This window comes from Lonchura striata, chromosome 11, assembly GCF_050655825.1.
Source record: "Lonchura striata isolate lonStrDom1 chromosome 11, ASM5065582v1, whole genome shotgun sequence".
In the NCBI taxonomy this organism is placed as follows: Eukaryota; Metazoa; Chordata; class Aves; order Passeriformes; family Estrildidae; genus Lonchura; species Lonchura striata.
In genome coordinates this window covers 15160001-15181092 of record NC_140713.1, presented here as the reverse complement: position 1 = coordinate 15181092, position 21092 = coordinate 15160001, and the positions used below count along the sequence as shown (strand labels likewise).

General features: G+C 37.9%; 2 long non-coding RNA genes across 3 annotated transcripts in view; one reads left to right on the top strand and one right to left on the bottom strand.

Annotated features, from left to right (window-relative positions):
- LOC110484400 (uncharacterized) overlaps nucleotides 1–21092 on the top strand; it is a 240712-nt gene that overhangs the window by 132743 nt on the left and 86877 nt on the right. The window lies entirely within an intron of this gene.
- The window catches only part of LOC146766425 (uncharacterized), a 202243-nt gene continuing 182361 nt past the window's right edge, over nucleotides 1211–21092 (bottom strand). Inside the window, exon 8 of the long non-coding RNA XR_014957752.1 lies at nucleotides 1211–20568. This is a non-coding gene — a long non-coding RNA (uncharacterized LOC146766425). The remainder of the gene's footprint in view (nucleotides 20569–21092) is intronic.

Genomic DNA, 21092 nt, shown 5'->3' with positions numbered 1-21092 from the left:
TCAAGTTAATGTATGGCTACATAGAGGGCCTTATTCTGAATTCTGATATATATAAGTCACCCCTATCTCAGAATTTTATCCATCACCATTGATTTAGCTTTATCACACTTAGACTTTGATACTTAACTGCTTGATTATTTTTTTGTTTGGTTTGATTATTTTGGTGGTTTTTGTTTGTTGGTTTGTTTGTTTTGGTGGGTTTTTGTTTTAGGTTTTTTGTTGTTGTTTTGGGAGTTTTTTTGTTTTGTTTTGTTGGCTTTTTTGCTTTGTGGATGAAGCTGAAGTGATCAAATGAAATTATGTTTTCTTACCCTTTTTGCCGTATCTGGTATTGTTTAATCACAGCTTGGAAAAAGATGTGGAAGGAAATCAGTGAAGGAGAACCACTGAAGGAGTGAAGGTCAAAGGTAATGCAGGAGAGAAGCATAAATGGGCTGGAACAGTAAAATGCCTGGAGGACAAACTGCATGGTAGAGCAGTGGAAGGAGAGAAAGATGGGGAATCATCAGTATCCGATTGTCAAACTCTAGGCTGAGTAGAAGAGGCAAGGAAATTTTGTGTAAATTTATGGCACTTAATTTAGGGAGTAGAACAAATGAAAGGAAACTTGGAAGTTCCCAAGGACATGTTACGTACCTGTTATTTTACTGCAGTTCACCAACACAGAGTTCATGTTTCACAATGTCAACAGAAGACAAGGTAAAGCAAATGTACCAGCAAAATTAATTTGAATGAGCTTCAATCTCATTAATGTGTCTGTTGGGCTTCAATAATAGAGGACAAAACAGGAGATGACAAAAATGAAGTGTGTTGGTTTTAGAATTTATTTTTTGAGGAGTGACTGTGAGCATGGTTTTTTTAGAAAAGCAGAAATTTAATATTCTGGCATTAAAGTCCTTGAGTCCCTTTACTCATGGAACAGATATTCTCTGAAAAAGGAGTTTCATGATGGCAAAGGCTGTCTGCAATTTTATGTCAAATTTTCACATGTTTTAAAAGATGTGCACTCTTTCTGTAAATGAAAACTGGCTAAAATATTTGCAGCCAAATCATATTTGGATATTTTGCAAATTAAATGGAATGTTTTGACAGTTTTAAATAAAACCCTTTCATTTCTAGATGGCATTTTTCCATAAAAATGAAATGTATGCATCTCAGAGAGAAAAAGGGTTTCAGTATCATTCCTTACACTGCTCTTTTTTTTGTACTTTGAAAAACTGGGATAAGTATGTATTTTGATGCTTTGAGGAACTGGATCCTACAATTTTTGAGATAAGCCTTAGTTTGTCCTACAGACAAAGCTGAAATTCATCCCCAAGAGATTCAAATTCTTGATTTTGTCTTTTTGACATCTGGTGTTGAAAGAATAGTTTCATGCCTTCTTTTCTATTACTTTTTGTGCATGGGAGGTTTAATTTTTTTTTAAATGTTCATTTTTCAAATCTCCTTCCAGGGAACAGTTTTGCATGTTTTGGGCCCTCTGAGCAAACCAGTGTTTTCTAACTTGTCATAACTACAGGTGTTCACCCAGCAGTAATGTTGCACTGCACTGCATTCCAACCAGAACAAAAAAATTAATTATACTCACAAAATATGCCAATGCTCCCAGTCTTGTGCCTTCATCAGGGATGAAATATTAGTATACTCTGCTAAATTCAAGTCAATGATAAAAGAATCATGAGAAATGTGAATGGAATTGTTTTTCTGCCAGGTGAAGTGCAATGAGGCTTTACTGTTTGATGAACATCTGTAAAGACCCTGGATTCCCCTGCTGCCTTTGTGCTGTGCAGGTGGTAATGCTGGTGCTTTCTCTCAAACATCACCAGCGTTGTTATCATTACACTCAGTTTGCTGCAGTCTTAGAGCTTCTCTCTGCTTTTCTTACCTTCCAGATACTAGATGTGCAATACCCTATAGCAAATACAATTGCAGTCTAAGTACATCTCACCTTTTCTCTGTAATTTCAGAGCAGAATTTTATAGCAAAGCCAGCATTCTTCCCATTAAAATGCCATCAGGGGGATTTCTGTATGCAGGGAACACCTCAGAACTGACTGCCCTCTTCCAAGTCATACAAGAAGTTGGTGATAAGTTTGACAATGCAACCCAAATCATCTTATTCAGCATGTGGTTCAGCTCCTGTCTTTCACATATATCTGACAGGTAGAGAAGAAAAGAATTATTTACTTAGAAATAAATAACTTCTGCTTTCTGAGATGTTTATCCTAGTAGCACTAGGGATTTACATGGAGGTGTTAAGCATGGGATCAGATTAAATGCTATCATGTAACAGTATAGGTTTTTTGCATGGACATTGGTATAACTTTTGAGTCTGCATGTAAGCACAGTGCTATTTGTGCCTGAGGGATAAAGTAATAGCAGAGGAAAAGTTCCCTGGATACACTAGCCATTTTCTCTGGGAAATACTTGGCATACGAGGAGAGGAGCTCAATCATTGATTTAAATATAAGGCAAATATGATTTCATGAGATCACCGTGGCCATGGAGATCTCTGCCTTTCTTTGTGCTCTGGTTTAGTTTGAAATAAGGGTGGAGGTGTTCATAAGTGGTCAGACCCCTTAGAGATAAAAGCACTGGGGCAGTAGGTCTGTGTAAGACCCACATTACTGTCAGATATGAGGTCTGGTGCATGAATGCCAGAGAGTCACAGAATAGCTTGGGTTGGATGAGACCTTAAAGATCACCCGGTTCCAGCACAGTTAGCTCAGAAGGTTTAGGGAAATAATTGCTGCACTGCTTGTGATAGCCCTACAGATGCATGGCTGCTAGGTTAGGCTTAATCTACAACTACAAATGCAGAGTGACAGGGAGAAGAAGGGAGATTGGCTTCTTAATCCAGTGTCTCTAAAGGAGGATGGAAAATAAATTTGAACATGTTAAAATAACTCAAATTACTGAAAATACTCTGTTGAGTACTGAAAAACATGTAAAATTATTTCTGCTCCTGAGGCAGCCTACAAATAATATTACTATATTGGCTGAATCCAAACATAAAATATTTTCTCCTTGGTTTTTAAAGCCATTGACAGATACAATAGACACCACAAGCTAACTCTTAATCTTGGGTTTAAGATTTAGATTTGTTCTAGATGTTAGACTTAACCCTGGTTAGAATACATGATAGATTTCTATTCTAGCAGAGAAATATCCTCTCTTCAGAAGAAATCCCCTTCTTAAATCATCTAGTCTGTGACATTCCCTTAATCCTTTTATTTTTCTCGAATTTAGCATAAATACTTCCCTTTCTTGCACCTCCATCTGTTTGTTCTACTTTTTTGCCTTGGTTCCTGTCAATGATGCATGGAGCTCTGTTTTCAGTCAGAAGGGCATTAGCTAAAGCAGTAGTTTCCCAGAGTTGGTGCCAGAGAAGTAGACTGAATGTCTTGAGAATGGTGAAAGACATAAATATACAGGGACACATATTGATCTGTATGCATGCAGGAGTGGAGATGGATGGGTGGGTAGATATACACTCACACAGATAAATAATACAGCCAGTGAATGTACATACAGAGCTATTGGAAAAGTCGGAGAATTCTAAAATACTCTCACTAATAGTCTGGTTAATGAATACAAATGCAGTGCAAACTCAAGCAAGCTTAATGCTTACAATGGTTTGTTCCCAGGCATCTACTGAGTGGTAAGGAGGAGAATTAACATAGGATTATCATATTTTACACATAGACATACTTGCCAATCCTTTTAAGATTACTTTAAGGATAGATCAAGTGTCTGAGTATTTGGAAGTAAGAATCACTAAATATAGACTGTGCAAACCACTTAGCTATAATTCTTTTGAGTTACTTGCTGTATGACAGAACTGTGTGTTCAGTTGATTTCTGCATAATGAAATAAGCCATTTTAATTTTTAAATGTGGCAAGAGAGCAGTTTATTAGCTATCCTAAATATTTAAGAAGGCTTCATTTGATTAACTGAAGCCATATTTGACACTATGAGGAGCTATCCACAAATTTAATACTATCAAAAATTGGTTCTGAAAGTGAATGGTAAAAGAGATGTGTGTCTACCTGAGTTTCAGGATTCAGCACATTTGTAAGGCACATTCCACAGATGTTGGAGGTTTTATGCAGGTACAATCACGTATCTATAAAATCCCCCAGCTGCATTATGTAGTTGTCTGACAATGTGGGCTGTGGTTTCACCATCATTAATATCCGATCTATGTGCTATCAAAGCACTCAAGGTAAATTTGATCTGGCTGGAGGATACTTGGGTTAGCTCCCAATATGCAGTTTGTGCTGGCTGTGGAAGGACAAGCATTGTTTAATCTGGCATTAAGGCTGCTGACACATTTTTTTGAAAGATGGCAGGGTGAGATTTTTCCATACTGTGTCTTTGCATCTTGTGACCACAGTGCTTTTTATTTTATATTAATGATCTAAAGTCATGTCTTTAGCAATTGTAAAATGTATTCTCAGATACAGGTCCCGTTAAAAATATTTTTTAAAAGCCCTGTTTAAATGGCTTACTGTTTCTTTTGTTGACCTGGGGAACACAGTTGCTTTCTTTCTTTATTAATATTATCCGAATATCTTACTTGCATAATTTATGGGAATAATTTTTAGATATTTTTCAGGGTACCTTTTGGCATAGGAAGACTTAGGTTTAGAACGCACGGATGAGTAGAAAAGTCTTATTTCTTCAAAATTTTTAAACTGTATTGTGGATGAAAGGTTGCTTAGTGATGCTGTGTCTTGAAGGATTTTGCTGTGTCATTTCTTACCTTTCTACCTCTTCAATGTGAAGGAGAGGAAGAAGAGCAAGAAGGGCAATTAGGAAAGGGCTGAGCCAAACTGCTCAGTGACAATTTAGCAAGGGGCAACAACCACAAGAGCTGCCTTGAGAAGATTCAAAGTGCATGTTAGGAGAAATGTTTCCTCTAGGAAGGTATAATAGTACTGGAACAGGTTGGCCGGAGGCTCTTGGAACTTTTCAAGGTCTGGTAAGGATCATGGCTTGTTTATTATTCATGTCAATTCTTACTCATAACATAAGCAGAACCCTTAAATTTCACTTATACTAATATTTCTATGATTGTGTTATTCTGTACCTACATTACAGAAGTATCAAAGTAATTTATTTGGGTAGGATTTTCACTGCAGGTGAGTTTTCTCTGTGGGTGAATTTTTTCAGTAGAATTTTAGTAATTTTGTACTGAGGCCATAATTCAGCTGTGAAATAAACTGAATGGGTACAAAAGCTGTATATTGTATAACAATCACACTTACCACGACATAAGGATCATACTAAGTATTAAAAATCCTGTTTTCTTGTTGAAATCCACCATTAAAATCAATTGTGTGTATATGCTTGAAAGTCCCTTTTTATTATGGGCATCCTATGAGCCTTATTAAGCAAAACAAAACAAAGTACAACAGAGTGGTTCCTACCCTTTCAGCAGCAGGAGCAGTCTGAAAATTGGTATTATTTCCCATGTTATACCTCAGTGTTTAGCTTTAAAATTCTTTACTGATAATTTCAAAATATTTTGAAAGGTAATGAACACCATACAGGGTCAGACCAGATGTCCTTCTGTTGTGTCCTGCTATCTGCCTCCAGCTAGCAGTGAGTGCTTATCAGTGTAGGAGTGGTGCCTCATCCTTTCCTTGGTATATCTTTCCAACGATCAGTGATTCACTCTTTGCTGAACTAGGTGTGATCTGAGAAAGCATCTCACAGCAGCATTCAGCACTTTTCATGTTTAAACCCATCGAAACATAGTATTAATTATGGTGGTGCATCTAATGCTGCTGTCATTATCTTCTGATGGATTTTTCCAGAAGACTCAACCACCAGATGTTCATTTGGTCAGTTTCCAAGAGAAATATGCTCCTCTATACATCTTTCATTTGGTATTTAGTGACGTACTCACAACAATGTTCATGCAATTAAAAATATTTTGGTTGGGTTTGATTTTTTGTTGAGGTTTTGTTATGTTTTGTTTCATTTTCTTTTTTGGGGGCTTTTTACAGGGGGTGGTGTTAACACAACAGTGAGGTCAACTGTGTTTACAGAAATTGCATCAGGCAATGACTCAGTCTTTGTCTCTCTTCAGCTGCTCTGAGTTCTCACCCAAATGTTTTTTAACAGTTTTGGTCACTTTTGATTTATGGAGACATGATTAAATAAGGAAACTGCAGCAGCAGAAAGTATCTGCTGCTATTGGGGAAGCACAAGCCCTGGAAGCTGGAGGATGTCGCCTCTGCAGCAGATCAACCTAACTGTAGCAAAGGTCATCCTCTAATGGAAAGAAAAACAAAAATAAAACACTCCCTTTCCACCATGAGGAGATACTGAGCTACTAGGGGGAGGGAGAGCTCCTGTAATATACTGCTGTACAGATCTTTACGGTCCTTTGCTTCTCTTTCCCAGGGAAACAGAAAGAAGTGCTTGGGCATGTTTAAGGATGTGTGCACAGTGAAGTTTCTATGTGTAATGAAATGCGAAACACCCTATTTTCAGTTTGCATATGCATTGCAGGGTGCAGGAAAAAAGGGACTCCTCACTTACTGATAACTGGGAGTTAACTGAGATAACTGTTGTTGTATGGTTAAAACAGAATACCAAATCACACTCCTTGTTCTCATTAAAAGATGCTGTTTCACAACCTCAGCCACAGTTTTTACTAATCTGGTGCATTTCTCTCATAGTTCTCATCTTTGCTTTCTATAACTCTGTATCTTTCATAATGCTAGTAATTAATATGCAAAATTTCTCTCTCTTTGGAGCTAAAGACTTACTCCTGAGTACTGTCATCAGAGCTTTGGTGTTCTTTTCAGTAAAAAATCTTTTCAAAATAAAATCCCTAGCTAATTTCTCACCCTGTAATTAAGGGTCTAAAGCAAAGAAGCTAACTAAAGGAAGCATGTCAGACACCATTTTTAAAAATAATTTTTGCCAGTACCACTTACTTCAGCTTTAAGACAAAAAAAAAGTTGTACAATGCCTGTGTGTATTTTCTGTCCACATAAATTTCACTTCTCTAAATTAAAACCCCCAAGAATGAATATGTCCAGGTGCATTGGTTATAAATGAGGAGCTGACTCAGTGTCTGCTGTGGCCACTAATGATCTTCTCCTACACTGCCCAATCATCTTGATTGCCTTATTGAATGAAACATGTGATGCAAACCTTATACAAAATCTCATTGCTGCTGAGGTACTCACTTTAGTTTTTTTCACTGTAAATGGTGAATTACTTTTGGCACCTATTCAAATGGCAGCTCTTTACATTTGTGGTCTTCAGTTGAATCTTCCACCTATACACTTAGTTTCTCAGAGTACCAATTATCTTCAAGTCTTTAATGTCCCAGCAAGTGTTAATATCAGGAAAGTCATGCCTTGGTCAACATACTATTTTGCCTGTCAATATGAAGTCAACATACTTCCCTCAAGAAAGGATTGGCTGAAGTGTAAGACAGCTGCAATGGTATTACTTCCATAGCCTTCTGAAAAAAGGATCAGCATGGTTCTAGCCAAAACAGTCATTATCTCTGCTTAATAAAGGTTCTGGATTTAATGGGAATGCAGAAAGCTGCTTAATAAAGGCTTTATTAGTAAACACTCTACAATTTAATCATACTAAAGTTAGTTAGACTGTTTAAACTAAGACTGTGGTCCTATTGTGCATCTAGTGAAGATACAGTGTTATTCTGCAGCCCTTCAAACTGTGAGAGTAGTATAGGCTTCCTGTTAATGTTTGCAGTCTCAGGAAAAAGCTGAAGTTTACAATGGCAGTGGAAAGGGAAATGATTAAATAAGCTTTAGGAACTAAATTACTCTTCCTCCTTCAAACAGATCCTTCTGGGCATGGCTAGAAAGACATGGAGTACAATGGTGAGGAAGTCTACTAAACTTAAACTTCTGGTGTTCTCATACTTGTTACTGGCTAAGAACATATTTAGTGGAACTTACTCATGCTTTTTAAAAATTGAGACTGTTAACTAGGAATTAACTACATTTTTAACAACTTTTTATTTTTAGTATTTGGAGTTGCTTCTAGTATTCTGGTTTGGCTTGATTTGATTTGGTTTAACGGACAAAATTGTGCAAATTATTGCACAATTGATGAAGCATATTTATCTGAAGATTATTCCATTAATAGGCTAGGCAGTTAATGCTTTTAAATTGTAAACTTTGACTATAGGCTTTCAGTGTTTTCAAATGTGTGCATGTCCTTATTATTTCATTTTATAGCTTCCTGAAGAAGGTGGTAACTACTTTTCCAGACATGCATCAAAGTGTTTGATGTATTATAGTTTTTCTTCTTTTGTATCCCCATTTTCACACAGTGCACCCATGAGGTGCCAAAGTGGAGAGCTCTCATAGCTTATCAGATGTCTTGGAGAGGACAATCTATAGGAATGTTTTTTCTTATCAACAGTGTTCCCATTTCCAAAGATCAACACATGTTGTAATGTAATGAATATGTGGGCAAGAGGGTGTGTTGTGCATGGAAGCCCCAATCAGGAATTGGGTTTAGTACATACCTGTCATCCTTCAAGAGGCTGCAATGTCAGTAAAGCATGGGGAGAGGAAAATAAGAGACCTTGGGTACAGTGGTGAGCCATGCAGAGCACAGAAATGGTATTAGAGAGACACAAAATTAAGGGGAGAAAACAATACCAAACTCAAAAGCAATAGAGGAGGGGGGGAAGAGAATTAGGGGAGGGAGAGAAGGGAAAAGGAATGTAAGATACAACATGAAAACAATAGGAGGAGCAACAAATAGGAGCGCCACAAATAGGGGAAAATAACACTGGACTGAAAACTGTGTTGTCTGGAGATAGCCACAATACACCTAGAGAATAACTGAAACATTTGTATTCTTGAGTGTTCTGGGTAGATTTCTAATCTACTTTTGTGAATGCCTTAAAATGTTACATGCATTTGATGCAGTTGGATAAAATGGGATTTTATTTTGATACACATTTAATTTTCTTTTCTAATGTTATGATATACACAGAAAAAGAATAGGATGTGTATTAGTTCAACAGGAACTCAAGACAACTTGTTTTATATGTGCAAGGGTGTTAGGTATTGTGAACTATAAAAACATTCCATTGTTAGACAAGAAGAGTTAAATGTATCTCTTTTAGCAATCTTCCAAATTAAACAGGCAGGCTTTGCTCTCCCCTCTGTCAATATGACATCATTTTGTTTATACTGAAAAGACCATTTTAGAGGTACATCTTGAGTTGGAACATGTTATTTAGCATGGCAAGAATTCATAAAATGTTCATAGAAGTTTTAACATTTGTCTCAGCAAAAGAAAGTTAAAACAAATATTTTCAGGCATATAAACCATATACTTTGAACATTGGTCCTGGTTATGTGTTTCTAGAGGGTTTTTTGTTTGTTTCATTTGGGGTGGTATTTTTTTTTTTTTTCTGAAAACACAAAAACATTAATCACATACATTAATACACAAGGGGGGGGAACGTTTGAGAAAGGCATACATCTGTATGGGAGGGTTGTCTACATTCTGTGTTTATTCCAGTGAGGAACTTCTGTCACTCAGTACATCAATATGTTCTTTTTAAGTTTAGTACTGCAGTTTCTTTAAAAAAGGCTGTTAACAATCACAGTCACTTGAGGACTGGATGAAGTGGATTACATTCTCATTTTGTTTTTTCCTGATAAAAGTTTCTGGTCATTTTGTCTTCTTCTGCTGGAACATAAGTGCCTCTGAATGCTGCCCATTGGTGTTGGGATAGTAAGAGCCATCCATCTGGACACAGCTGTCATGGCACCACTTTTTAGGGTGCTCTACAGAGGTTAAAGCATGAAGTACTCATGTAGCTGGAGCTTTAGGTGGCATCTAATGTCTTTGGGAAGCAGGCAGACCCAGCTCCACACATGTGAGCTATAAAGGGGATGATGTGAGGATGATGTTGTGGTGTTTGGTAATGGTAACCAGTAAGGCAGTGAAGTCTTTTCTAAAAGTATCGCATTGCAGCGTGAAGCTTCCTGGCGTGATGTCAGGCAGCTCTCATGAACCCCGACTGCTCCACAGCAGCTATGGTTATTCTTAGAGACACTTCCCATTCCTTAAGAAAAGCTACTGTGTGAGGCTTAGTTGGCTTTTATCTTTAGAAGTGAGCATTTAAATGTTGGACTAATTTGTAGCTCGTTCGCAGCTCAGCTGCAGCCCTGCCAGCTGCGCTGGGATCAGTGACAAGCCTTTCTTCTGCCTCCAAAGCACACTTGCAGACAGATCCAGGCCCTAGAAGCACATTGCCCTAGAGGCAACTCGACTTTTTCACAGGCATGTAGCTGCCTGAGGGAGTTTTCCAGAACAAGTAGCATATTAGGCGTTCCCTAGCAAAGAAAGATCTTACACACAGGTAGTAACCTTGCTGGCTTCAAGAGTGTTGGATTGGCCTTGCTGGGGACATGTTCTTGTGTTTGGAGATGGAGAGGGGCTGTGATGTTAAGTATTGCCCCACCTGGGCCATTCAGCTTAGATATAGAGCTGTAAGCTACCCAGCCAGGTGGCAGAAGGGGATAAGGAAAAACCTCTGTCCCCTTAAGGGATATTGATTCAGAATAGCAGGAGCAATATGTGTTTAATTAAAGTGTCTTCTCTCTTGGATTGTCACCCATGAACCTATGGCAGCATTCTTGCAAGACTTAGCAGAACAGCTGAATTAGAGACAGCCTCTCTTGTGTGTTACATCACAAAGGAAAAAAAAAGTTATTTTTTTGGGTAGAGATCAGAAAATTAGTTAATGAGGTAGGAATTAGTGATTACTACACTGGGAGGCATCTGGCTGTGCAGCTTAGTATTTGTTTGGCAGTATGGACCATCATCATTCCCATGTTTTCAGAAGTCTGCTGTACTCTTCACTCTTGTCTCACCAATCTCTTCTGGTTTTGTTTGCCCTCACAGATTTGGAAAGTTTATCTGATAGTTACAATCTAATAAATAACTTAGTTGGAAGCCTAGCAGCCTCCTCTTGGTCAGGCTGTTGTAGCCTTGACCTCTATTTTGCAGATGTGTGCAGTAGCAGCTAGGCAAGCCTGGAGCAGCAGTTCCAGGCACAGGCCTTCACAGGCTGTGATACCTTTGCTGGCAGGGAGCAGAAAACAGTGTGTCTATTCCTGACCCATCAATGGGGTGAGACACCATCATGTCAGTTTTACATCATTGCAAAAATAAAGAAATCTTATTTTCTCCATTGCATGTTCATATGAGACTCTCCATCCGAGGGAACAGAAATGAACTAACCCCACTTGACACAATCCATTTAGCCTCTACAGTAAGCAAGGATATATTTAAGAGAATATTTTTTTCCTTTTTTTCTTTCCCTTTTTTAGGTCAGGGGATTTCTCCTTGTTTACACCACTGTTAAATTTAGTCCATCTTGTAGGCACAAAATGCTTCTTTTCAATACCATTCTTCTTTTAAGATCCAAGGAAGTGTGAAGGGGTAAAAACAACCAATTGTTAACCATGGTTAACATGAGCTGCTGTAGTGATTCTATTAGTTCATGATAACTGCCCAGATGCTCCAAGTGCTGGGGTCTCACTGCCGGCTGGCGATTCCCATAGCAGGCGTCAGTAACAGATAGTGTGAGAAAAAGAAACTTGATCCTGCCTATTCTAAAAGGGAGTAAAATATACACTCAGCAGGGATGAGAATATCCTAGAAACAAACAGCAGGGAGCTGAAACAAGGAAGAAACAGAGCAGGAAATGGAGCTACAATTCCGATTTCATCAGATTAGCGGAAGCTGAACAGAGGAGAAACCAAAGGATTTCTGTGAAAGTGGGAGCGCACTGTGTTGGATTCACCCTTGACCATTAAACCCAGTTTTGACACTGGATCTGTGTGAAAGAGCAGGAGAGGCATAGAAATTATGCATGTGATATCAGCTTATTGTGAAACAGTTGAGGATTATTTTATTTAATTTTTCTTTTCTAAACTTTCATCTTTTTGACTTCAGGAAAGCTTTTTCAAACTAAGAAGCTGCTCTTTAGAACTGAACCTGACAAAAAAAAAAAAAGTTGTTTGCTAAACAGATTCAGTTTTATTAATGGCTTTGTTCATTCCTAGATAATGTTTTTGAACAACGTTTTTTTACTGAAACATGGTTCTCACATTTCTGTTGTGACTCTTCTTGGCTGTTATTGAATATTGCCATTCAAGTGCAACAAAACCAGAACTAACTTAATGGGTATTTAAAAGCATATTACTCCTAATTAAATGGAAACTTCAAAAACTTCAGGTTGAACTGGGTGAGATTCACCCTGGACAATAAATACATTATATCTACTTCATGTTTTCAGCAAATTTTTATTCTGTTGCTAATTAAATTTATTTGATTTTCAAAATGAGGAAAAGAGGTGGAAGTTATGTGAGTACAGGGACAATGGGTGATCCTGGAAGAGCCTTGAATTGGCAGGTGTATTGGAGCGGAGTGAATCATGAGATGGAAAGGAAAGGGAGATTACTCTTTAAGGTGTCATGTTAACCTGAACTGATTAAAGTGTGAGGCCTTGTACGAGCTGATTTTTCATTTCTCCAGAAAGCAGCATTTGTAAGCAAAACTCAGAAAAGGAATCAAAATAACAGAAGACTCTCTGTCCTACTATGTCATGGCTTTCAGGAACTTGGCAAAGTCAAGCTTCCTCAATAAAAGATGGAAATTGTTCCTTAGGATGTTTAATTAAAGAGAAGATTGAGAATTATTTAAATATCATTTAAAGTGATTTAATGAAAACCAATATTTGAATATCAGGTTTAATTTCCCTGAAAATAAATCACAGCTAAGGAGGACAAACTTTTCATGTAAATCCAGTGATTTGGAGCACCCTGCCTGGAAGGGGAGTTCAGATGCAGTGCATCTGTCACAGCCTCGGAGGGCTGGCTCTGATGGCTCTTGGGCTGGAGGTGCAGGCAGGACTTGTGCCCTGCTGCATCTGCTGAGCTGTACAGGACTAGAACAATATTACAGGCAAGCAAAGCTTTCATTTTGCCTGTCAAAACAAGGAATCTGAGTGCTAAGAAGGGAATATGATCACTGCTACTGAAGAAGCATTTGCTTTAAGAATGATTTCTTAGACTTGGTTACTTTTCTCCCCATTTTTATGTTATTATCTTATTTCTTTGTTTTAGAGTACTCTTTTTTCCTGGCCTCCAATGTCCATAAAAGATTTATAGAGACCATATATAAAATGTACAAAATAATTTTAGAATATATATATATATTTTTTTTTACTTTTAGAGAAGCTTATTTAAACATTATATATTTTGAAACATAGTTCAACAAGATATATATGTAAGCAAAATATTAAATATTTTAAAAAGAGAATGTTTGACTTTTTGTGTTTTATAGACCTAATGAACACAATTTTCACAAAGGCTTTTTGTGGGTTGGAGATGGATTCTGGCTTTGCTGAACTCAGGAGTTGCCTCTGAGCAGATGCTGTTGGCTGTCCCTCTGGCTGTGTTCAGTCTGCTGGTGTTCCAAAACTCTGAGAACTCCTGCTTTTAGCGCTTCTGTGAATGTCTTAGGAAATGTGTTTACTGTTTTGGAGCAAAGATAGGGAAGGCAATCCTTTTCCAACAGCTTCACAGAATGGTAGATTCACAGCCACTTACAGGTAGGGAACTCAGACAAATAAAGGGCAGATTTTGTCCAGGTGTCTCTGTAGGGTAGAAGACACTATTCTACCTTTCCTTCTTTCAAAAAAAAGGAGAATAAATCAACCAAGCAAGAAGTAGGTCAGGAGAGTTGTGCTATCAGCACTTTTCAGCTTCTGGCATCAAGCAAACCAGCTTGGATCTCTCGGTGCAGCTCTGTACTTTGTCCATGCATTTCTGCAGTCATCACCTGCAGCTAAGCTCCAGTTCCTGCATCCACAGCAGCCTCCCAACTTCCCAGCAGTCTTATTTGTCTCCTGTCTTGCTTTAGCCAGTCTGCTCTATTTAAGGGAATAAATACCTGTTGATGTTTTTAGCCTTAAATAGCTCACGTTTAAATACAATGAGGCAAGCCAAGCTTAAACACAAGAAAACAATTTGTGTGGTAATGTAAAGTATTTAAAAAGAAACCTGCAGTGTGTAATTCTTCACCATGCAGAAGCTGGGGTAGAACTTTCTGCTTCTCAGAAATGTGAAATTAGTTCACGTCTTTTCTTGCTTTTATGGTGTTGCCAACTATTCAGTGCACCATAAGCCCCATGTCCTAAATTTCTTGATTCATGTCTAAACACTGCTTGTATTAGCTGTACCCTAATTAATCCTTTTGTGACACAAGTCTAATTTGCCCAGCATGCTTTTCTCTGCCAGGAGTGGAAGCACCAAATCTGCTGATGCCAAAGAGGTAACGTGTATTTAACAGGCATCAGCACTCGCTTTCCCTTTTACAACTGCTGATCCTCCCCCACTTAATAATGCACTACTAAGTTAAGGTTATACATAGCTCAAGCAGTGCTAACTATCAGGGTGTGTGGTTATTCCATAATAACCACATTTTAGGGTGTGTTTCAATTTTACAGGCCAGTCATTTACTTCAAATTACTTTGTCATTTCTTAAAGTCATTGTGTAATTTAATTATGAAAGGAAAAGAAAAAAAGTATAATTTAATTTTTAAAGATGCATTAAATAACACTAATTATAATGCTTAACTTTTAGCATGCTTTTCATCCTCAGTACTTTATAGCTAGTTTGCTAATTAATTTTTACAACATTCTTGTGATGAACAGCTAGCTGTACCTCTGCCTGAAAGTCAGGAATGCTGAGGCAGAGAAGTTGAGTGGTTTGCCTAAGATTACAGTGATTTGCCCAGGAGATGGTTTTAGAGCCAATACGAGTATTTGGTTGTTTCTGACTGCCAGGTCACGCACTCATAAATCTTTCTTTCCCTCAAACCATGTACTCTCAATAATTATTTTATATTTAAAACAGAGAAGAACAGAGCCTTAAAATGGCACAAGGCACCTCTGTGATCTACAGAATTCTGACTGTGTAAAGGAAGATTTGTTTTTAAACACCTCCACTTGAAAAATGAAACTCTTTTACTCCACTAATCTTTGGAGGCAGCAAAAATTCACGTAAATGTTCACCAGTTCTTTTCTTGAAGTTTCATTACTAATTAGTGGTTGTGAGGCAGTAATCCATGCTCCCATCGCCTCCTTTAAGGCCTTTTCAAGCTTCAATCTAACTGCTAGCTCTCGGCCTGTGATTAAATTTCTGAGCTGTCTTTAGTCCCAGGAGCGTTCAGCACGGTAAAAGAAATGTCTTCAGCTGCAGGCTTCTAACAGGGTAGGAAAAGGGAAGAGAAGGTGTTTCCTCTGTCATTTGTAGAGATACCATCCTTAACAGAGAAGAGAAAGAAGTAGTAAACAGAAGGTGAAATGTCTGAAATGGGAGTCACTGGATGCTGAGGATTTCTGAAATAGCAGCCCATCATATTTAGGCAAACATGCTAAGTTGGAAGCCTTTTTAAAGTCACCTTCTTCAGATGCCAATTGAAGAAAAGCTTACTGGAACAGTTTTATCAATATTGTTCATTTTCTTGGAGTGGTTATAATACTGTGGTATGTATATATATGTATACAAATATATATATGTTTGTGTATATAGAGCATCTGTGAAGCATTACATTCCAATATTGCAATGTAATATAATGTATCTATAAAAATCAAGTGCTATGTAAGACTTAATTTTTATATATTTAAAAAAAAAAATGAAAATGTGTCTTTGACATGCAAGAGCTTAACAATGCTGAAAGACAATTTAGAACTACTCAAAACTTTAAAATTATTGTGTTTGACAGTGTTGTGAATGTATTCATTTTCAGAATGTGGAGCAGGCAATATTATACCCATATTTATTGCAGCTGGATCATTTTCAGCTCCTCAGTCTTTCTTGTTTGTTGATTGTGCCTTTGGTTCTAACATTGAGGGCATTCAAACTGAATCCTCCTGTTTCCCTGAACTTTAAAGTTAATTACTCTTAAGCTTCCAGTGCAGTTATCTTTGACTTAGGTATTATGTTAGCACTGCAGATACTATATAATCATTTAAAAGGACCTGTAATTTTCCCAGAGGTCCTAATCCTCCCATGGGATCATGTTGCAACACTTAACTAACATGCTGTAGTTGGGTTCAGAAGAGCTTCATGCAGGAGCAAGGTCTGAGACAAGCCTCCTTTGGGAGCACAACCTTCAAAAGGCAAGGATTTAGTACTGATAGTTTGGGGAATTTTTTTAAAGGCTTTGTCACGATTGGTAATTTGTGACAATATGAGCTTCAAGGGCTTTATGGTAAGATAAAATGAAAATCATTAAATATTGGTGCTATTGACTGCTGAAAGACTGTATTTTGTGTTTATTTGCCATAAACCAGAAGAAATATTTATTTAATAGCATCATCTCAAAGGCTGATGCTGTTTCCATGAGAGTTCAAATAGAGCCTCTGCAGAAGCTACCTGGTTGAAATCTGCTCAACCAACCTTCCTTTAAAAACACTGTGTAACATAGCTCAGTTTCTGGCCTGCCTACAAAATTGCAGTCTCCAGTAAAGTTAAAGGATGATTCATATACCTAGAGAAGAAATTGAATATTCAAGTCACTTGTCAGGCTGGCAGGTTTAAATTATATAACAGGAAGCTTTCTATTCATATGTAATGTAACTGAATCACCACTTCTTTATTGATAATTCATTATATGTTGCTACTATCACTCTGCAGCTCTGAAATGCTTTTTGCTATAATGATTTTATACCATACCAGTATAATGGCCTTCTGACTGTGTCAATCAGCTCTACTTGCGTGTACAGTAATATTATTCTGCAATCTGTCTTGGGAGAATGCTTAAAAGCTTTCTCTCATTTTGTCCATTTAACTCATGTATTATCTGAGTTTTTACATTAAATGGCCATACTTAATATCCCATGACATGTCACCTATTTTCTAGGGAGGATACTGATACAGTACTTACCAAATCCAGAATCTATACTAATCAAATTACACCTGCCCACCTCAGCCAAGAGCAGTTAGTTCAGTGCATCAGCATTTAATCTGTAGGAAGAACTTATGAGGAGGAACAAAAACAATGAGAACTGTAGTTGGCTAAATGTAGTCATGGTTAATGCAATTTATTTTGTGAGGAGGGATTAGAAGCTATTGAAATCAAACTGAGGCATGGGGTCCATTTAGATACAGATTTGTTGCCAGAACTCAGCTTATATTGGTTGCACATTTATAAAGACAAGGCCTAATCTGGGAAATATTTATGCAATTTCAGTTATGCACTTTGTTCATTCTGCAGAATGAGACCTCTTGGCTGTAAAATTAAATGGGTGTGCAAAAGCAACAAATCTTAACAGACTTCAAGAGAGTTCAGGTGAAGTGTAGATAACAATCATCCTTTTGCATTGAAAGACTGCACAGAAGTCTCAAATACTTACTCTAAACCCCTTTCACAGTCAGGTTAATGTACTCAAAATTTTAAGACTTGAAATGCCAGCTGCTGAACACAAAATCCTACTTTGGAACCAGTGCCAAGGCATTTAATCTGTTTGACTTAGACATTTTCCCTAAAAATACTGGCTATACTTAAATCTTATTTGTTGCTTGATTCAGTCAATGCCATGGTGTAACTGACTTCTGTGTTAAAGAATAAAATACTGCATTTACCTAACAGTTTGAAAATTTAATGTTTCAAGGGAAACAGGTGTCCATTTACGTGGACACCTAGCTTATGATATCCCATCTACTCTGCATATCAGAACTTCAGACAAAGTTAATGCAACAAACATCCAGAATTAATCTGCTCAGCCACACAAAAAGAATGGCAAGGTAGAGAAGCAATGGTATAATTAGGCCCCAGCCTTATTAACTCATAGGACAATAAATTGTATCTTCCCCATTATTCATTCCTCAGTCCATTTTTAAGCTCTTTGGGAATTGGATATTCCTGCCTGAATACTTGCAGCTGTCAGTGGAAGGGACTTTCAGTTAACCATATAAAAGTGCAGGAAAAGGTCCTAAACAGGCAAGGATATCAGTATTTTTGTGAATTGTGAAAGGGAATGTGCATAATAACATATAAGCAAATGGCTTTTATTGCTTTTGCTAGCAGAATGGCACTCCTTGGGGCCTGTCCTAACTCCTGCCTGCACCAGCATGTTGGCAACAATCGTAAGGAATGTCTTGTACTAATGTACATTAGGTGGGGGGAAAAAACAGAAGCAAACTCAGTTCTGTGTTTAAAAGTAAAGAAATTAACATAGAAACCTCTCATGCTTTGTTTTGCCACTGTTCCCTCCATTGTGTGAACCTGCCAGCCTTGCTTTTCTAACACTTCACAAGATGTCAGAAGCTCTTGGCACATAGAGCTGGTGATACAGGCAACATCAAATCTTGGCTCCTTACCCTTTCCCAGGCTAGGTTTTTGTTTTCACCTGGGCACAAAATTCAACCAAAATGATTTTGATTTCCTCCAGCACTAGCAAGGACAGCACTGAATAGACACAGCACCCTTCTCTTTGTAGTCTGACTATGATTTGCAGAGGTGAGCAAGTTTCCTTTTTTGTGACCCTGGAAGCTCAGTACGTGATTTATAAGTCCTCAGAAGGCTGTAGCAAGATCAAAGTATAAAGTTTAGTGAATATGGACAGCTGATTGTATTGGGCATCCCAAATCCATCTGCAGGGTCTCTTGTGGGCTATGGAAAGGCTTTTTCATCGTGCCTGAGGGTGGTGGGACCTGCCACCAGCCTTTTCCCAACACTTTGCTGAACCAATGCAGAGCCTCAAATCACAAAAATACATGTCTTCTGCTTCTAAATTACCCTGTAATTAGTCATTTTATAGGTTTTTTTTAACATACAGTTTGTTACATTTATGGGGTATTAGTATAACTAAGAATACAAAAAGGAAATAATGCTTCCTTATTGCCATGTTAAAAGTTAAAATGCAGAATAAAGGGATAAGGAACTCTGGGCAAAAGTTCTTAGGAAAAGGAATATTGGTTTTCTTTGACTATGTTTTTTTTTTAATTCAATAGAAATAAACAGTTACCATGGCAACTGTCATATCACAGGCAAGGCAAGGAGCAAGGAAGATGCAGTGCACTTACCAATTAGTAGAATGAGTTTTAGGACTTTTAAAGAGACATTTTGCCTGCTGACATTAAGATACATTGCAACTTGGCCTCCAAGGGAAGTTAGAGTTTACTCCTGTACATCCTTTTGGCAGCTGCATTAGCCATTGCTTCTTGATGCTGGACCCCTCTTTGTGGAGCCCTCCCCTGTGGAGGTTCTCACTGCTCCATGGGCAGCCAGCAGCTCCCAGGGCTGCCCTGGGGAGGATACCCTGTCCACAGGGATGGTGTCTCAGGCATGGCAGTCACCGCTCACCGTCACCAGGAATCATAATTGGTGATCTTATGACACCCAAGGTGCTTAAAACATGTATTAATAGTGTTAATTAATCCTTGTAATAGCCAGGTGAGATAGGCAAGCATTATTACCCTAGAATTTATTTACTTTTTTTCCCCCCCTATTTTTAATACATAGGGCAGCTGAAGTTTAAGTGTTTTCAACATCAGGGAGAAGCAGAAGTAAATAGTCCCTGTTTTCCAGCCCTGTGTCCTGGCTACTATTCAGCTCTCCTAGTTCTTGTTTGCTGAACCTCTCTCATATCCATTATTATTATTGTTATTATTATTATTATTATTAGTGTAAGAATACTGTTAGTATGATCTTGAAAATGCAAAACGCTATAGTGCACCAGAGGTTGTTTCCTTTTTATTTTACTCTTTGTTTTCAAAGGACTTGGAAACACAGCAGCACAGCAGCTCTTACAAATATAGAAGTTAAAATAATATATACTCCTCATTTTCAAGGGGTTTTCTTCCCTCTTTTTTTATTTTCTTTCAGGATGAAGGGCATTTTGGTTGCTCTGCAGGCAGTCTGTATATGTGTAAAATTATCCTCATACTGCAGGGTAGTTCAGAGTGTCATGTTTAATCTGTGTATCCATGTGTTGTATAATTTCCATATACACATCCACACACACATGCATATAAACTTTAATTTTTTGCATATATATTTAGTTGTATATATGAGCATACAAATACATGTGTAGATGTATTTTTTCATCACTGACTATAGCACACAGGATATTGACTGTGCTGTTTTTCTTCCCTTTAGAGAGCTCTAGCACCAGTGAATTCTATTTGTTTATGTTGTCTCTGGAGGAGACAACCTTTACCGATATAATTTTTACTCCAGCTCAGCATTCAAAGAAGGTTGTGTTTTAAAGCTCACATATTCCCACCCCCAAAAGAAGAAACACAAGGCTGCAATTTGTCTTTTTAACTAAGCTATGTGGGTCTGGGTAGCATTAAAAAAAAAAAAAAAAAAAGTGTTGTCCTTGTCACCTGCCATTTTTCTAGCTGACTTGACACCCCCAGGCTTCCCAACAGCTCTTTCCAGCAGGAGCTGTCTCGGAGCTCTTAGCATCACCAAATAATTGAGGTTGTCACATCTCTTGTTCATTGTTTTTTCCAGGCCTGGAAAAAATGCAAATATTTCATTGTAGTCATTAATTTTCCCATCCTTTTCTTCAAGCATCTCATTGGTTTGATCTGATGAAAAGGGCTGAAGGCATTATTGCAAACACAGTGGCATCCAGGTTCTGCCTATAGTGGGGAAGAATCTCATCAGATAAAGTCTCAGGGAGGTCATCAATCACAGTTGCTGACAACCATTTTGCCTTCGTTTGTTACAGATGTGAACATGCTTAATTATTTGTAGTGTAATTAGTTCATGAAATGTCAGGAAATGTCAAACTGTGTTCACAGCACAGATTTTTGCAGCAAAGAGCAATGAGAGCAAGTGTCAGTGGGAGACATGGAGGACTGATGGGGGGAACTGTGTCTGCAGGCAAATGAGGGAAATGGCTTGGGGGACAAATGAGGGTCAAAATATTAAGATTAAAGTTTTGAAAGGGAGACCTTCAAGGGAGCCGAGTAAAGTGGGACATGAATGATGTTACCATGCAGCAGCATTTCAAGCACATGTCTGGAGTGGGAAG